Genomic DNA, 16,102 nt, shown 5'->3' on the forward strand with positions numbered 1-16,102 from the left:
AGGATGGGCACCATGCAAGACACTGGAGATACTGAAGTGACTTTATGAAATTCACCATTCAATGGGGGCAGATAGATCTGTAAAACATCAAACAGCAGTGAAAAAAGTGCTAATGGAGGTAGGTAAGCAGGGACGGTGAGGGGGCCAAGGAAGACCTCATCAATGAGTAGTATTAAAAGATGAGGCTGGAGTTTGCTGAACTTGAAAGAGGATGGTAACGGCATTCAGGTTCTGAGAACAGCAGAAATAAAATCAGGGTGCCCAGAACTCTACATCAAATTCAAGGCATGAAGTTAAACTCATGAGGCTATCAGGCAGGATGTTAAGGTTGACAGATTACTGAAGATGGGAAGAAGGGGAAGTTCTAGAGATACACTTTTTTCCAATTCTCTGTCACAAATAAAATAAAAATAGTATCCAAGAAGTCTGACTGTACTGACTTGAATCAGAAGGCCCATTCTCCACTGAATGGTGTCATTGTCATTACTATTCCTTTGGCAACATCATTTACTTTTGCTTTAGACCCCAAATCAAAGCAAATCAGAATCTGACAAAGGTGTGTCCGTGAGATGAGTTATTTGATGGAGAATGCATTTGCTTGCTTTTGTGAGTAAGCAGTTTATATCCTGCTGGGCTGCAGCCTGCTGTGGCATACGGACTATTTCCAACGATTTAACTTTGGACCCTAACAAATCACATTTTTAAATTACATATTACCTAGAGAATAATAAGTAATTACCTGTTAATATAGCTGTAAGTTATATGAAATCTGTGTATGTGGATAGGTTAAGTTCATTTATTAATTTCTGGAATCCAAATCCTCCAAGGACTTTCACGTATCTCCATGATGCCTCTGAAAGCTGCGTTTGCATCTGATTCTCTGATTTTTGTAAAAAAGAGTCAAAAATTCATGCTGCTTGTCACTAGTCCGCAAAAAAGAGTTGCTTCTCTCGGAAAAATTGGTCTTAAACAAAGTATACCACATAAATTGCTTCCAGATCATCTTGTGCCTGTGGGAGGACTAAGGGCTTAAGACAAGATGCATTTCACTGTGTCATATTTGGTGCCTTTCCCTGGTAAATATGGAGGAAAGAGAACAAAAGACCCAGTCCAGATTTGCCTGGATGCAAGGAAATTCAGTGTCCAAATGCCATGTTTCCTGGGACTGTGTGCTAATCTGTTATAATAATGGAGCATCATAACAAATGATAGAGTAATAATGTCATGGTGATAACCTATAATTTAAATAAATCTGTGAAAATGTAGAATGGAGAGATCTCCAGCACTAGCTCCCAAGAATGAGTCACAAATGCAATTCTCAATTCAAAGCCATAGGCACTTTTGATGTTTATATGTAAATAGATCTCATTAAATATTCAATCTATATTCAAAGTTATTAAATATTGAACACAATTTAATAAGTACAACCAAGTTAATCAAGACTTCGATTGGTGGTTGTGGATTCAAAAAAAAGCTTTTGAAGAGTCATGTTACTTGGGTTTTATTATGATCATCCACTTCCCTCCCATTTTTAAGTAAGTGCAGGAATTGTATTATATGCATATGTAGGCATTGGGGGTTCTGTTGGTGTGTGTAATACGTAGTTGTGTTGGGTTGTTATCTCTTAGTAATTTGTACACTGGGCCGAATTGTGGTGTGAGGAGATGCTTGAGGCTGTGTTGGGGCGTACTCTGTCAGTGCGTGCTATGTGAGCAGTTACGTTAGATCCTGGCTGCTCAATGGTTTCTTCTCTATACTTTGTCAATGGCTAGAACACAGGGATCCCACAGTCCCCTATAATTTTGCAGGGGAGAGTATTCAGTGGTTGTTTTTTTCTCAGGGTTGTCCAAGTATAGCTAGCACCAGAGAGTGAGTGCTTTCTTAAGTTTTGGCCCCAGGCCCTTTGCTTACTTTACCCTAGTTCAGCCCTGCAATGCAAGACACTGTAGCATAAAGGAAGGCGCTCTGAACAGGGTTCTGTCACTCTGTGGCCTTGGGTAATTTATTCTCTTAGACCCCCGGTACCCCCCTCTGTGAAAAGGGGATAGCAATGCCTGCTGTGTAGAATTGTTGGGAGGTTTAAATGAAACCATGTGTATGCCTTATTAATAAATTGTATACATTTATTCTTGTAGCAAGGCCCTATGAAAGGTTCTCTAATATACATGAAGGTAAATAAGACCCCAAGTGTATACTTTACACTCTGATGGGAAGACAGAGATTTTCTCAGGCACTTTCATTTGTCAGGTTTCACTTGAGGAGTTTAAAGGATCCTATACGTTCTGAAATCTTCCCATCACTCAGCAGATTCCAGTCATCCCTGGTGTGTGCTGCAAGTTTGTCCCTGGGGCTTGAGCCAGAGCTCCACAGGAAGAGGGAGGGGAAAGGTGATCCCCAACAAAGACAGGAGCGTGAGGGAAGGAAAACAAAGGGAACATCCTGTGCATGTGAGCGAAGGAATGTGTGGGCTGCCATGGTCTGAGCCCTGGACAGCCTGCCTAGTGTCCTAGCCTTCTGATAATTTATTTCTAAGAGGGAAGAAGTCCTCCCACCTTGGTCACCAGAGTTCTGGCCTCCTCATCTCCCACCCCTGTCCAGACTGAAGTGTATAGAGGGGATAGAAGTGGAACTGAGTTTCAGATGCCATTTCACTGGAGAAGAGACACTTGGGGTCTCTGTGGAGAGAAGGATCAGAGAGGCTGAAGGGAGAAGGCAGAGGAAGGAGCAAAGGCTATAAAGTAAATTATGCTTGGGCTCCGTTTACTTTCTGAGTGACCTTGAGCCAGGCAGTTCTCTCTGAGCTTCAGCTTCCTCCTCTATAAGATGGAAATAATAGCAGTGTTTATCTCACTATCATTCCCATTTTGCAGATGAGAACACTGAGGCATAGAGAGATGGACACACTTGTGCTCACATAGCTAAGTGACAGAGCCAGGGTTTGACCTCAGGCATCTGCTTCCAGGGCTCCTGCTCTCAATCGCCTTGTTCAGCTCATCTGTTTTACTGTCTTTTTACCCCAGTTAGAGTGTAAGTTTTTTGAGAACAAGGCTTACAGCTCAGAATAGTGGACTTTTGTCTCAGATAACGCATTTAGATGAGCAGTGGGGTTTTAGTCATTGTCATAACTTCTAAAATAAACTTGTTGCGGCTGGGTTGAACATATAGACAGCAACAGGATGTGCAAAACAGTGCCTTTCATAAGCAGGCTCTTAGGGACTGGGAAATGAATGATGGATCACAGGCTCCAGTGTGACCCCGAGCCGACCCTCAGAAACATTTGCTAAAAGTGTTCCTGGCTCTGTTGGGACATGAGTCCTTGGAGGTCTGCCATATGGGTAGAGAAGGTGCAGCTTTATGGATTGTGTGGCATTTTAGAGTATGGCAGAAAACCAGGCAATCCCTAGCCCAGCGTGGAGGGGGCCAGCACCCCTCAGTGCATGAGAGAGGGTTGGGGGAGTCGGTGGCTCCCTGTGCATTTGCTCCTCACGATGGAGTGGAATGGTTTTCCAGGAAGACCTGCCCACCTCCCCAAACCTGTTAGAACTAAGGTTTGAGAGTTATAAATGGACAGCTACCATAAAGAGGTGAGGGGGGTGGTGTGTGTGGGAGCTGTAACTCATGATCCAAAAGGGAATGTGAAGATAAAGAAATGCAAAAACCTTTCTTATGTAATATTAATTGCCAACAGTCAAATGCCATTGTATGCATTATTTGGCTTATTCTTCTCAGGGCTAGTAGTAGTGTTATCATTCCCATCTTACTGTACAGAAACTGAGGTCAGAGAGGGTCTAAGTGTCATAGTAACTGGCAGAGCAGGAACACACACCCGGAAGATGAGAGTCCATTCTCTTAGCCTTTGGCATCTGTGATCCCCACAAACTGCAGAACCTCTGAGCTGGAGAAATGCTTAGAAAACATCTATTTCAGCCTCTTCAGTGTCAGGTGGGGAAAAGGAAGGCCAGAGAATTGCCGTGATGGACCAGGGTCATACAGCTGGTGAGTGACAGCCCTAAGGTTTGACAGCAGGGCCAGGATTAGGGTGAAGCAGGAAGCGCCTAAGATGCAGCATTTGAGACCCTCAGATGCCAAACCTGCACGTGCACAGCCCTGAGGGTGACTGCTTCCTTAAATTTTGTGTCATAGGTGCCTCACTTGACTCGCCCTAGTCCCAGCCCCGGCCATATGCTTCTTCTGATTTTGTGGCGTGACCACCTTGGCGCAGGCATGGGTTGATTTGATTTGATGTCGGAAGACAGGAAACTGATAGGATATTTGTGTGGAGTTTTATCAATATCCCAACTAGGTTACTACCTAGGGGCTGAATGGAGAGTGGTTCTGGTTGCTACCATGGAGGGGACAGTCCTGAAGGGGGACAAAAATATGGTCCCAGCAATTAGGCACAAAACTAGGAGAATCATGATCGTGTCTTGAAAAAGCAGGGTGGTAGAATGGGGTCCATGAAAACTGGAATTCTCCATCTCTCCTCTGGAAATCACTGGGCTGAAATGGAGAAAATCTTTTAGGGGTGGGACTTCCCTGATCAGAATGAAGTCCATGATCAATGGTTGAAGCAGGGGGGGCTCCAGGTTCAGACACATGTACAGACTCACATTTTGTGAAAGCCTCAGATGTGTGCTTTATTCTTTAAAAAAAAAAAAAAAAAAATCCTCCCTGAGATGTGTAGAGCACCTTTTCTCAAGTCTGGGCCTTCCTGCTCTTGTTGTAGTTCAAGGAGAAAAGGAGGGAACCACGCAAGCAAAGTACCCTGCTGCTGCCTTTCCATCCCTGATAAGCAGGAGCATGACGGTAAGTCCCACATTTCCTGGAGAGGGGTCCAGGTGGGGAGAAGTGTTTCTTGAGGCACATCGGAGTCAGGCCCTCCCCTTCACCCCAGTTACGCTCCCCAGGAGGGTTGTGGAGCAGTGAGGAGGCCCAAGCTGCTCCCTGTGGCACTGCGCTTTGGGAGCTGGAGCTCGGGGGCTTGCTGCAAGCAGAGAGGCTGGAAGGACTGAATCCGCCCTTGGCACCCTCCTAGGTCTGGAGTCAGTAGAGGAGCCCCGTCCCAGCTGCTGGGAGCAGCGGTGGACTAGGCCCTGACTCTTGAGTTGACCTAGGCAAGGTAAGTCCTGTGCTCTCTCCTCTCTGGGCCTCAGTTTCCTAATCTTCCCAGGCGCGGTTCAGCCTGGCATGCCTAGGGGCCTGATATCCTGGATTCTTTGTCTGCTACCCCTTTTCCCGTCCAGATGTTTTCCAAACCCTCGTCTGGGGTCCCAGCCTCCAGCCCTGGCTTGTCCCTCTCGGTCCTCAGCCTGTGACCAGCATAACTGGAGGCTCCCGGGGCCTCGCTCGACCCCCGGGGAATCTCCCTATTCGGAGCATCTCGAAGGAGGCGGTGCACAGGCCATCCTGACCCACCCGGAGGGACAGGAGGCGTAGGGATGAGAAAGGAGAGTAGAGACCTGAAAAGGTTAAGAGGAGGAGAAAATAGCAAACAGGGATACAGGGTAGAGAGAGAAAAGAGGGACCGAGGGAAACGAGCGAAGAACGCAAGTGGGGGGGGGGGTGAGAAGAAATGCTGGAAAAGGTTGTATCAGAGAAAAAAAGAACCCAAGGGAAGCTGGAGAGAGAGACTAAAAGATGGGAAAAAGAGCGAGCAAGCGAGCAGGGTCTGAAAGGACCGAAGGGGGAGAAAGAGAGAGAAAAAAAGGAGAGTAGGGGAGAACGGAGGGAGGGAGCCGCGAGCAGGGAGGAGGGCGGCTGGCTGGTGGGGAAGGAGCGAGGGAGGGGCCGAGGGACGAAAGGGCGGGGGCGGGCTCGGCAGCAGCGGCGCAGCTCCGGCAGCCCGCCGGCTCGCGCACTCGCTCGCGGTGCCCGCCGCCCGCCGCGCGGCTCTGGGCTGCTGGCAGCTCCGGCTTCTGGCCCGGCGCTCTGGCGTGGCTCGGGCTCCGGAGGACCGGACTGAGCGACTGGCCGGCCGAGCCCCGGGCCGGCCGCGGAGGCAGGTAGGTGGTTGGGCGGGGACTGAGAGGACGCGGGGCTTCGGACTGCCGGAGACACAGGGGGACGAGGGTCGGGGAGGGGGCTCTGCAGTCTTGCGACTAACTTTCCACCCGCTCCGCGGATCCCCGTTGCCTTGCCCGGGTCCGGGCTGCGGAAGCCGAGCTTGGCACGGGGAGGAGCGTGAATGCCGGGATTTGGAGAATGCCGGGGGTCCGGGCAGGATGTTCGGGGGTGGCCCTGAAGTAAGCACGCGCCTGCCCTCCGGCTGCAGTCCGGACGCTGCGCCCGCGGCGGGGGAAGACCTGAGCTCAGCGGCGCAGCGTGGTTGTCCCAGGGAGGGCGCCTAACCGCCCCTCAGAGTCCGGGGCTCCCACCTCCGAGCCGCCCTTCGGACGCGCCCGCTGAACGCAGTGCATCCGGCGCCCTCCCTGCCTGGGTCCGGGCTCAGAGCCTGTGGGGCGCGGTCAGGTCCCCGCCTTCGCCAGTGGCGCGCCTCGCAGCCGCCAAGCCCAAGCCGGTGCCATGCGCGCTTTTGCTTTTTGGAGGCACTAAACGGAACGTATACCTCCTTCGTTTCTTTCCTGGTCGCCCCGACTCTCTTCGGGGAAGTCTGGAACGCCCGACATTTGGGTTGACACCCCGGACGCCCCTCGTGCCATGGGCTGCGACCCTTGCTCCTCAAGTTCTGAGAAGCAAGTCGCTCCCAGTGCGCGCCTGGAGCGCGGTCCGGAAGTTCCCAACTTCTCGCACAGCCGTTGGCTGTAGTGTTGGAGGTGGGGAAATGGGCGATAGTTGCAGCCCCTTGGAGCCGCAGAGCGCAGCCGCCTTCCTCCTAGGCTTGGTTTATTTTCTTAATTTGTTAGAAAAAAAAAATACTACTTAAAATATGCAAAATCGTTCCTTACTGGCGTCGAGGTCCGTGAGTCGGACGAAGCCTTCACCCGTCCGAAACCAGGGAGCGCGTAGCCTCGGTTTGACCATTCCCGGAGCTCCTGAGCCCTGGCTGCTTTCTTCCAGACCTGGACTCCCGGCTCCATCCTACGATAGCCTCTTTTCGGGATCTGTCCCCGCTAGCCCGCGCTGCGAGGCCGGTCTGACTCCCTCCCGCGTGGTCATGTTCTCTAGAAAAATATTTCAAAGTGGCTCGGCTTCCGTATCCTCCACTGTCCCCCAGGGAACGCAGAGAGCACGGCCACGGCCGGCTGGAGGAAGCGTTTGGGTGGTCTGGGCTCCCGGTCTTCTCAGCTCGCTCTGGCAAGGCGACTCATGCCCGGGCATCAGCGCTCCTCCCGCGCTCTGCCTGGAAAATAGGGGTTAAATGCCCGGACCAGGTGGCTGCGTGCGGAGGCTGGCCTCGGCAGTCGGAGCTGCTGGGGGCACGGGTCCTCTCGTTCCCGGAGTCCCGGAGGCCAGATTCGCCGCCAGTTGCGGCTTCCTCGGAGCCAGCGGGGCCCCGGTCTCGCAGCCCGCTTTGTAGGAGTGCTGTTGAATAGATTCTGTTGAAAGGTTTAGAACAGGTTTAGTACGGCCGAAAGCTGAGGGCTTTGCGGAGAGGGTTCCTCAGCTGTCCTTCCTTGCAGGTTGGCCCCCACCTCCCAGGGCAATGAACTGACAACCCAGGAGCACTCCATCCTCAAGCTTGTTTGGTGGATTTTCCGTGGTGCACACCACGCACCGGGTCTCTCGGTTGCTCATGTGTTGTTTGAGCCACTGGAAATCCAAGGAGCCACTGCAGTCTCCACTCCTTCCTCCTATCTCACAGATCAGCAAACCAAGGCCTAGAGAAGTGAAAGGACTCCGTTAGAGTTAGGGAGAACTTAACCAGGTAGGTCTCCTTCTTATTCACCATACCACTGCCTACCGCTACACAGATCAGCAAACCAAGGCCTAGAGAAGTGAAAGGACTCCGTTAGAGTTAAGGGTGGGAGGGAACTGTAAACCAGGTAGGTCTCCTTATTCTTAGTTCAGGGCTTTTTCTAGTACTCTATGCTGCCGTTACCACGTTCTTAGCACAGGACAAGTTGTTCCCAGTCAGGCCACAGCAAGTCCTTGAGGGCTGGTCGTGTGTGAGGTTAGTCAGAAGACTGGTCTTTGGATTCTTAATAGGTCCCATGTTATCATCTCCCAGGATAAATCACTTAGGTGACAGTTTGTTGTGCACCTAGTCTAGCGGTAAAGGGAGTCCTTAGATGCCCCCCAATAAAGTGCAGTTCACAGGGAAAGAGCAGCCATTATTTTGTAGCAAAGGAAGCCAGTCTAGGCCTCTCAGGTGAAATTGATTTTGGAGGGGGAAGAATTAGGGAATAGTCCCTGGTGAAGGGAGGGTTTGGAATTAAGCCTTGGGCAGATTTCCAGCTGGGGGGAGGAGTAATATGGAGTACAAGGCTTGAGTAGTAGGAGACATACAGGAAAGCTCACAGATTAAGTTGATGGTCAAAGGACAGCAGGGTCAGCCCAGGGCCTTTGAGTTAGAATCCCTAGGGCAGCTAGAAGACCCCGCTTCTCTGAACTGAAGCTCAAAACCTGGGACCCAGAGGTCTTCTAGTTCTATATCTAGCGTGAGCAATTGGTTGGGAAGTCAGCATTCCATGAGCCAAGGGTTGTGGCTGACCTCTGGGAAATATTCAGGCTTTTGCTTCTCCTATTCCCCTTCCTCATCTTTCCAGAGTTTCAAATACAGTTGACCCTTGAACAACTTGGGAAGGGGCAGCAGTTAGGAATGCCACCTTCCAGTCAAAAATCTCCATATAACTTTGGACTCCCCCAAAAGTCAGTTGTTCCCAAATCTGTGGTAGCTCAAGTCCCTTATATAAAATGGCATAGAACAGTGTATAGAGTCATCCTTCTGCATCTGCAGATTCCCCACCATGGATAGAAAATACTCGAATCCATGGATGCCAAACTTATGGGTACGGCAGGCAGATTGTATATTGATTGAAAAAAATCCAAGTGTAAGTGGACCCATACAGTTCAAACCTGTGTTTAAGGGCCAACTGTAGTTTCTTTGTCCCTTCCCAACCATAACTTTTAGAATTTAAATACTTGAGTGTTTTGGATCTACTATGGTCAGGATGCCTCCTGCAATAGGAATATTTAGTAAACAAACAATTCTTGAGCTCCTGCTTTGTACTAGGCACTGGTCTTGGGATATAGCAGTAAACTGGATGGTCAGAGTCCCATGTCTCATGATGATGACATTCTAGGCTTTAGTCCTCTGCAGGCTTAAAGTCTAGTTGCAGAGTGGAAGCAAATTCACTAAAAATATTTGAAGAAGTGATGAAGTGGAGCAATATAACACAGAGAATCCTAAATATCCCCTCTAGCAGTTCAAGTCTTCAAGGTGAAAAGACTTGAAGTTGTTGGGTATGAGATTTGGAGATTCGGGGATTCTGTGGGCTTCTATGACCCCAGCTCCTGGTTGCCAAGGGTAACCCAGAGGCAGCTGCATCAGTGAACTCAGATATGGCAGTGGACAGCTGCTCTGCAGAGCTCCTGCAGTCGCCAGCCAGGGCATGACAGGAGGGAGCTGGGGGAATGTTGGCAACTGTGGTCTTGGGAGGTATCCATAGAGACTAGTGCCAGGTAACCATGTGCCTTTTAAATGCCAGCATCCACAGCTATTGGCAAATTCTGTAGCCCCATTGTACAGATGAGTAAATGGAACCCTGACTCTGCAAATTGGGATAGCTGTGCAGAAAGAGGAGCCCAGCCCCTACAGAGTCCAGGTATCTCTGATCTCTTATTCACATTAAAATGATGCTCTTTTCTTTCTATTTGGTAGGCCAGTAGTTCTCAGACTCAGTGTAGAAGGCTTGTTAAAACACAGATTGCTGGGATCCACCCTCAAGGTTTCTGATTCAGTGGGTCTAAAGTGGGCCCAGTAATTTGCACGTCTTAATAAGTCCCCAGGTGATGCTGATGCTCTTGGTCTAGGGACCACACTTAGAGAACCACTGTGGTGGAACCAGGAAAAATGAGTTATTTTCTTGAAATTTATGCAGTGGGGGAGCTGGAACAAAGGCTGTGATTTTGATCCAGAAACTCCCAGAACTTGCTTATGTGTATTACCCTCCCCCTTACCCCCCAGGAGGCCATAGAATTAAAAGAATATTTTATCTTCATCAGCACACAAAGGGAGAATATATTGCAATATAATTAGGGAATAAATAGGTGTCGTGTGTTGGATATAGACTCCATGCCCTGTGGCTCTGTGGGGGTTTATTATGGCAGTGTTATAATTAAAAAGGTGTCATCCACTCTGAGAGCCCCTTATGAAACTTTCATGGCCTGGGTGGTCATTGTCCAAAAAGGCATGTCTTCTTTGTTTAAACTAAAGAAAAGTCAGAGAGATTGTTTCTCTTGCTAATGGGACTATCTGTGTTTCATTTGACAGTAACTATGCAATGTGTTCTTAGGGAGAGAGAAGGAAATTGAACAGCCATTGTGAACAGAGAGGTTGGAGGTAGTCCATCCACATCACATGTTTACGGATCTGTTTGTTGAACATGTAACCTTGGTTTGAAACCTGTCTGTTTCACCTATATTTCTGACCTTAAGCTGTATCTCAGCAGGAGGAAAGGGGAGTTTGTGTTCCAACTTAGCTGGTTGGGTGAATGTAACAGAACACTTTATTCCCAATGCATTAATTAGACCCAAAAGAAAAGAACCATAAAAGAGTTGTTCTCCTAAATGCTAGCATTCTTCATCTGGATTCTATTTATTGATTATTTTACAGTTGAGAAGGAGCAAAAAATCCATGTTTTTATAGCAAATAAAGCTGGCTGCAGTAATTATGCAGGCTCAACATGTCTGTTCTGGAGCAGGAAGTTGGAATTCAGCCTGACTCTCAAACATTTGGATGAGATCTAATTGAGAAAGACATTTCAAAGAACAAATATTTAGGAATGCGGAGTTTCGATGATGGTCTCTCTGGGCCAAGCGCAAGCACCTTGTTTTTAGCTTGATCCTCAAAAATGCGGGGAGGCAATAGGGAAAGACCTGGTCAGTAATGTTGAGACCACAGTCAAAATTTTAGCCTGAAACTCATTGAGGCTTAGTAAAGGGAAGAGAGATGCTTTCAGGGGATATATCCCCTGTAACTGGGTCTCCCCTGTAACAAGGGGAGAGTCAATTAATCAAGTAAATGTTGAATAGTTATTGAATGTCTAATCTTGAAAGAGGCACGGGGACCAGGACTTTTCCCTATAACATATCTCCCATAATGCTTGGCTGTAGTATCTATAGTGACAAGAGCCCTTGACTAGAGTCAGTGTCAGTCAGGGTGCCAGGAGCCAGAGCAGGAACTCGCCTGGCTGAGACAATATGAAACTTAGTAGCTTCCATAACAAGAGGTCTAGGCTATGTCTGCCCCAAGCTTGGTTCTTTCACTGATTTAACAGCACCATGAAAGATCTAGATTATTTTCATCTTTCCTTGTTTTCAAGGGCACAAGATGGTGGCAGTAGTGCTAGGTGTTACACCCTAACAATGATGTGGAGAGGCAGAAAGTCAGGAAGGGAACTTTTTCCAGAAGCCTCAGCAGACTTTACTTTTTCTCATTGGCTGGTATTGTGAATCACATGTCCATGCATTAAACAATCCCAGTCAAGGGAAGGAGACCATCATAACTGGCCTAGAATAATCTTGATGTGTATGATGAACCTCAGAGAGGAACAACATTAGAATGTTTTTGGAAGGGATAAAGAAGCAACCAACAGTGCTTGCTATAGAGTTTAAGACTTGGGTTTGAATTCTGTCTACTCATTTTTAGTCCTGTGTCCCTGGGAAAAGTATTTTGCTTCTTTATGCCTCAGTTTAATGGGAATTTATTGGGAAGATAAATCTGAATTACCCCAGAAAATACACTTGATTGGCATAAGAGAAGTAGGATATTATTTGAAGATTTGATCTCTGACATCCAAGAATTATAATCTGCTGAGGCCTAGGCCATGTAGACTGTCAAATAACCAGAGAACAGAACCAGAGAGTAAATAATTATGACTTGCAGACCAACTAGCATAGGAGGAATGTGACATCAGTGGGGAGCACAGTAGTTAGAAAAGACTTTTTGGAGGAAATGGTTCATGGTCTGTAGTGGAACACCAGTATTTAGGTATGGATGGGTTATGAGCTCCTTTTGCCTAACTTGCTTCCTCTTGCATTTCTTTTGTCTGTGGTAAATGGGGCCATTAGGGCAAGATGAGACTTCATCTCTACAGTCACAGTGTCTTTGACAGTCAATCCTAATATGGCCAGTTGTGATTCTGGGAGGCACGTCACAGGGGCTTCCTTGCCAGTTTTGGATTTATGTTTCCACTTCTGGATGACCCATTAGGGTCCACCTCTCATACTACATTTTAGTTGCTCACTGGATATTATTATTATTTTATTATTATTATTTGGACAAATGGCTGCCATTGTAAATGCCACATGCCTAAAATGAAATCTAACATCTTCCCATCTCTTAAGCCAGCTGCCCTCTGGATTCTTCCTTTTTGTTGTTGGCAGCACTATCTTCCCAGGTTTTGGGCTTGAAACCTTAGCAATATTTTTGATGCCGCCTCTTTCCTCTATTCCCAGTATTCAAGCACCAAATTTTTGGGGCTTCATCATGTTTCTTGAATATAAGTCCTCTTTTCTGACATGAGACATCTGCTTTATCTACCCTCTTGCTCTGATCTCCCATCCTTAGGGCAGTGCGTGGGAGCCATGGGGATGTATGTCTTCAGGAGCAGCGTATGGGGCTCTGCAAATAGCATAGTCTGTAATTTCTAGTGCAGGGGTGGCAGCGAGTCTGGCTGGAATCCATGGCTGCAGATACATTATGATGCTTGGGGTGCCATTTTCCAACCTCCTGTCTCTCTCTCCTTCAGTCATCCTAAAACATTTTTATCCACTTATTACCTTACATTCTTTTCCATACTACTCACTGCATGAAGCCCAAACTCCTTAAATAGACATCGAAAGCCTCCACAACCAGCCTGTATCCTGTCTTCCCATGCTCACCTGCTAGCCCTCACCACCACTGCCAGCTCTGCTTCAAGTTCTGCCCTTGCCTGTGTTTGACCCAAACCACTCTTTCTTTCAAGGCCAGTGTTAGAGCTGCATCCTCATTAGACCTTCCCTGACCACTGGAGCCCACAGAGATCTTGAAGCATCGATCTTTCCTTCCCTGAACTTCTGTAGCAATTATTGCCTACACCACAAATCCAGTACTTAATAATGTGCTGCTGGTGTCATTGTTCAGTGTTTTCTCGGAATGTTCTTTGTCTTCCCAATTGGGTATAAGACCATAGAAGTCTGATATGAGATGGGCTGGATCTTCCTTTGAACCCAACGTTGTGGCCAGCAAGCACATGGCCCTTTGATGAATATTTATTGAATTAATAAACACAGGAATAGGGGAAAGTAAGATTATTTACCTGAAGAGTCAGTCACTCTTCACCTTTTTTTCTTTAATCTCGATTTGTAGAAAGAGCTAAATTTGATGAATGCCTGCTCTATGCTGGACACTATTTTAGGTGATTTTTAAAGAACTGTTTTAACTCAGCCTTGTCACAACCCTGTGAGGTCACGATAACCGATAACCATCGTCGTTTTACAGATAAGGACGTGGAGGCTGAGAGAGGTTAAGTGGCTTTCCAACTCTCTCATCCAGCAGAGTGGGGGCAAGGTCACGTTTTTGACTCCGTATTCTGTTTCATACATCTTCTTGAGGTTCTTCCGACCCTGTGGGTGCCCTGTTCTCCAGTCTCTTTTTCCGCATTTGTCGTGTCTCCCTACCTCCTCCTGGTTCTCCCTCCAACAAGCACTGGATCTCCCTTTGTCCTGAGAGTGTGTGGGGGCTTTTTAAATTCTGACAGTCACTGTAAGTCTTTCCTAAGGACCTCCCCCCTCCTGTCAGGTTGTGGCTCCTATTGATCACTCACCTTTTTACCTTGACTGTGTTTCCTGTCACCCTCAAGCCTGGGTCAGATTCCTTTTATGCAGACATTCTGCTGGTAGAATGAAGCTGGGTCTGAGCCAGGCTTTCTGAACTGCTCTGCCCTCTGCTTTCCCCATCCTCATCCACACCCAACCTGCCACCACTCTGGTTCTGTCTCAGGTATCTTTCCTGTGGAAGGAAGACACTGCTGACTTATCAACAGGAAGGTCATCTGTTGGAGGTCTCTACCAGCTCCGGAAGCTATAAATGGCATTCTTCCATCCTCTGTGGCATTCTTCTTTCCTTCCTTCCTTCCTTCCTTCCTTCATTTATTCATTTGTTCTATAAATACTGAGTATTGACCACATGCTCAATATGACAAGTCCTTAGCTTCATGGAACTTGCATTGAAATGAGGAGAGACAGGTGGTAAAACAAACAAACAAACAAACAATATATAATACACTTTGTGAAGGTTATAGTGAAGAAAAATAACAAGGTAAAGGGATAGGTACAGTGATGGGATGCTGCTGTTTTTACACTGTTTTACATAGGGAAGGCTTCTCTGATGGTGACGTTTGAGCAGAAACTGAGAGGAAGGATGCCATGTGGGTATCTGGGGGCAGAGAGCACCGAGCATAGGGAATAGTAAGTGCAAAGGCCCTGAGGTGAGAACTCATCTGCTAAGTCTGAGGATCAGCAAGAAGGCAGCAGTGGAGAGGAGGAAAGCTTGGTTGGAGGTGAGGGCTCCTCATCTTCATCCTCTTTACTGTCTCCGGAGAAGTCACCCTTCTCAACAGCTGTTGCCGCTGGCTGAAATAGCCACTTCCACTCAGCCAGGTGCCAATTGACCTTCACAGCTCAGCTCTGGTCCCTCACCTTCTAGGGGGCTTCCATCTCTGCCATCTCTCATTGGTTTACCTCTCCTCTGAATCCCTACAGCATTCTCTTCTCTACTATACAATGGAGCCCTTGATTATTTGCTGACTAGTTTCCCTTCTTGTAGGGTTGGCCTGGCCTGGGTTAAGTCTTAGCTATCTAATGACCCTGTTTCTTGAAACTGGTTTATTCCTCCTGCTCAGGACCCAGCACAGAGCTGAATTCAGTGTCTACCCATTGGTGATAGTGGTGTCAGAGTTTGGAAGGAGGTGGGCTCTGCAGAGATTTGTGGCTAGAACCTTCTTTATACTATGCCCATGGTCCCTGCACAATGGACAGAAAATCTTTTATGCTAGGCATTCTCAGAGCACTTTGAGCTTTAGGAGCCTCTGGAAGCTTCTGCCTGGAGCCGGGAGGAGGAATCCACCATTCCCTAGGACTTGTATGCAACTTTGGCTCTGAGCGAGGAAGGAGAGGAGCTGGGATGTGGAGGAAGCCACTTTTTTTTTTTAAAGATTTTATTTATTTTTTTGTAGAGAGAGGGGATGGGAGTGAGAAAGAGAGGGAGAGAAACATTGGTGTGCAAGGATCGGTTGCCTCTCACATGCCCCCAGCTGGGGACCTGGCCTGCAGCCCAGGCATGTACCTTGACTGGGAATTGAACCAGTAACCTTTCGATTCACAGGCCAGCGCTCAGTCCACTGAGCCACACCAGCCAGGGCCACTTGTTTATAAACTATTTTTTCTCTGTCAAGGAGATTCAGGAACAAAGGTGGAATGAAGTCACCCAAGTTTCCAGAGACCCTTCTATTGCTTTTCAAGGCAGGGATTCTGGGTGGGGAGGTTGACCTGTGAGTGACCTTGGGCAAGTTACTTAACCTTTGCCTATCCTATTGCAGTTTTTTCTTGGCTAAACCTCCCCCTTCCCCATCCACTGTAAAGGAAAATAAACAATAAGTCTGATTTTTAGGGATTCTAGCTATTCCCCAGGTTGGTCTTTGCACTCATTTTTAGGCCAATGGTTTTAAAATTTGAGACTGTGCAGTTGGTTCCATTTTAAAAAGGGGAACACCTTCCCATAGATCTCCAATATTATCTTAAATTATTAATACAATAATACAAAGTGGGGCAAAAGTAGGTTTACAGTTGTTTGTACGGGAAATAATCTAATAATTAATAAATAATAATACAAAGATAAACTCTGTTATGCGTAGTCACAACCATAAACCTATTTTTGAACCAACCTGTATTTAAATATATGTAAACATAAAACTAGGCATAAACATTTTGCTTATGCTTA

General features: G+C 47.4%; 1 protein-coding gene across 8 annotated transcripts in view; it reads left to right on the forward strand.

The window, feature by feature from the left end:
- The first annotated feature begins 5,889 nt into the window (after positions 1-5,889).
- The window catches only part of MEGF11 (multiple EGF like domains 11), a 362,683-nt gene continuing 352,470 nt past the window's right edge, over positions 5,890-16,102 (forward strand). For all 8 annotated transcript variants that reach the window (XM_054565250.1, XM_054565252.1, XM_054565251.1 and 5 more), the window contains exon 1: positions 5,890-6,002. The gene's annotated coding sequence lies outside the window, so the exon portion shown is untranslated. The remainder of the gene's footprint in view (positions 6,003-16,102) is intronic.

The sequence above is a fragment of the Pteronotus mesoamericanus genome, unplaced genomic scaffold (assembly GCF_021234165.1).
Source record: "Pteronotus mesoamericanus isolate MK-2021 breed Mesoamerican mustached bat unplaced genomic scaffold, CSHL_Meso_final contig_164, whole genome shotgun sequence".
In the NCBI taxonomy this organism is placed as follows: Eukaryota; Metazoa; Chordata; class Mammalia; order Chiroptera; family Mormoopidae; genus Pteronotus; species Pteronotus mesoamericanus.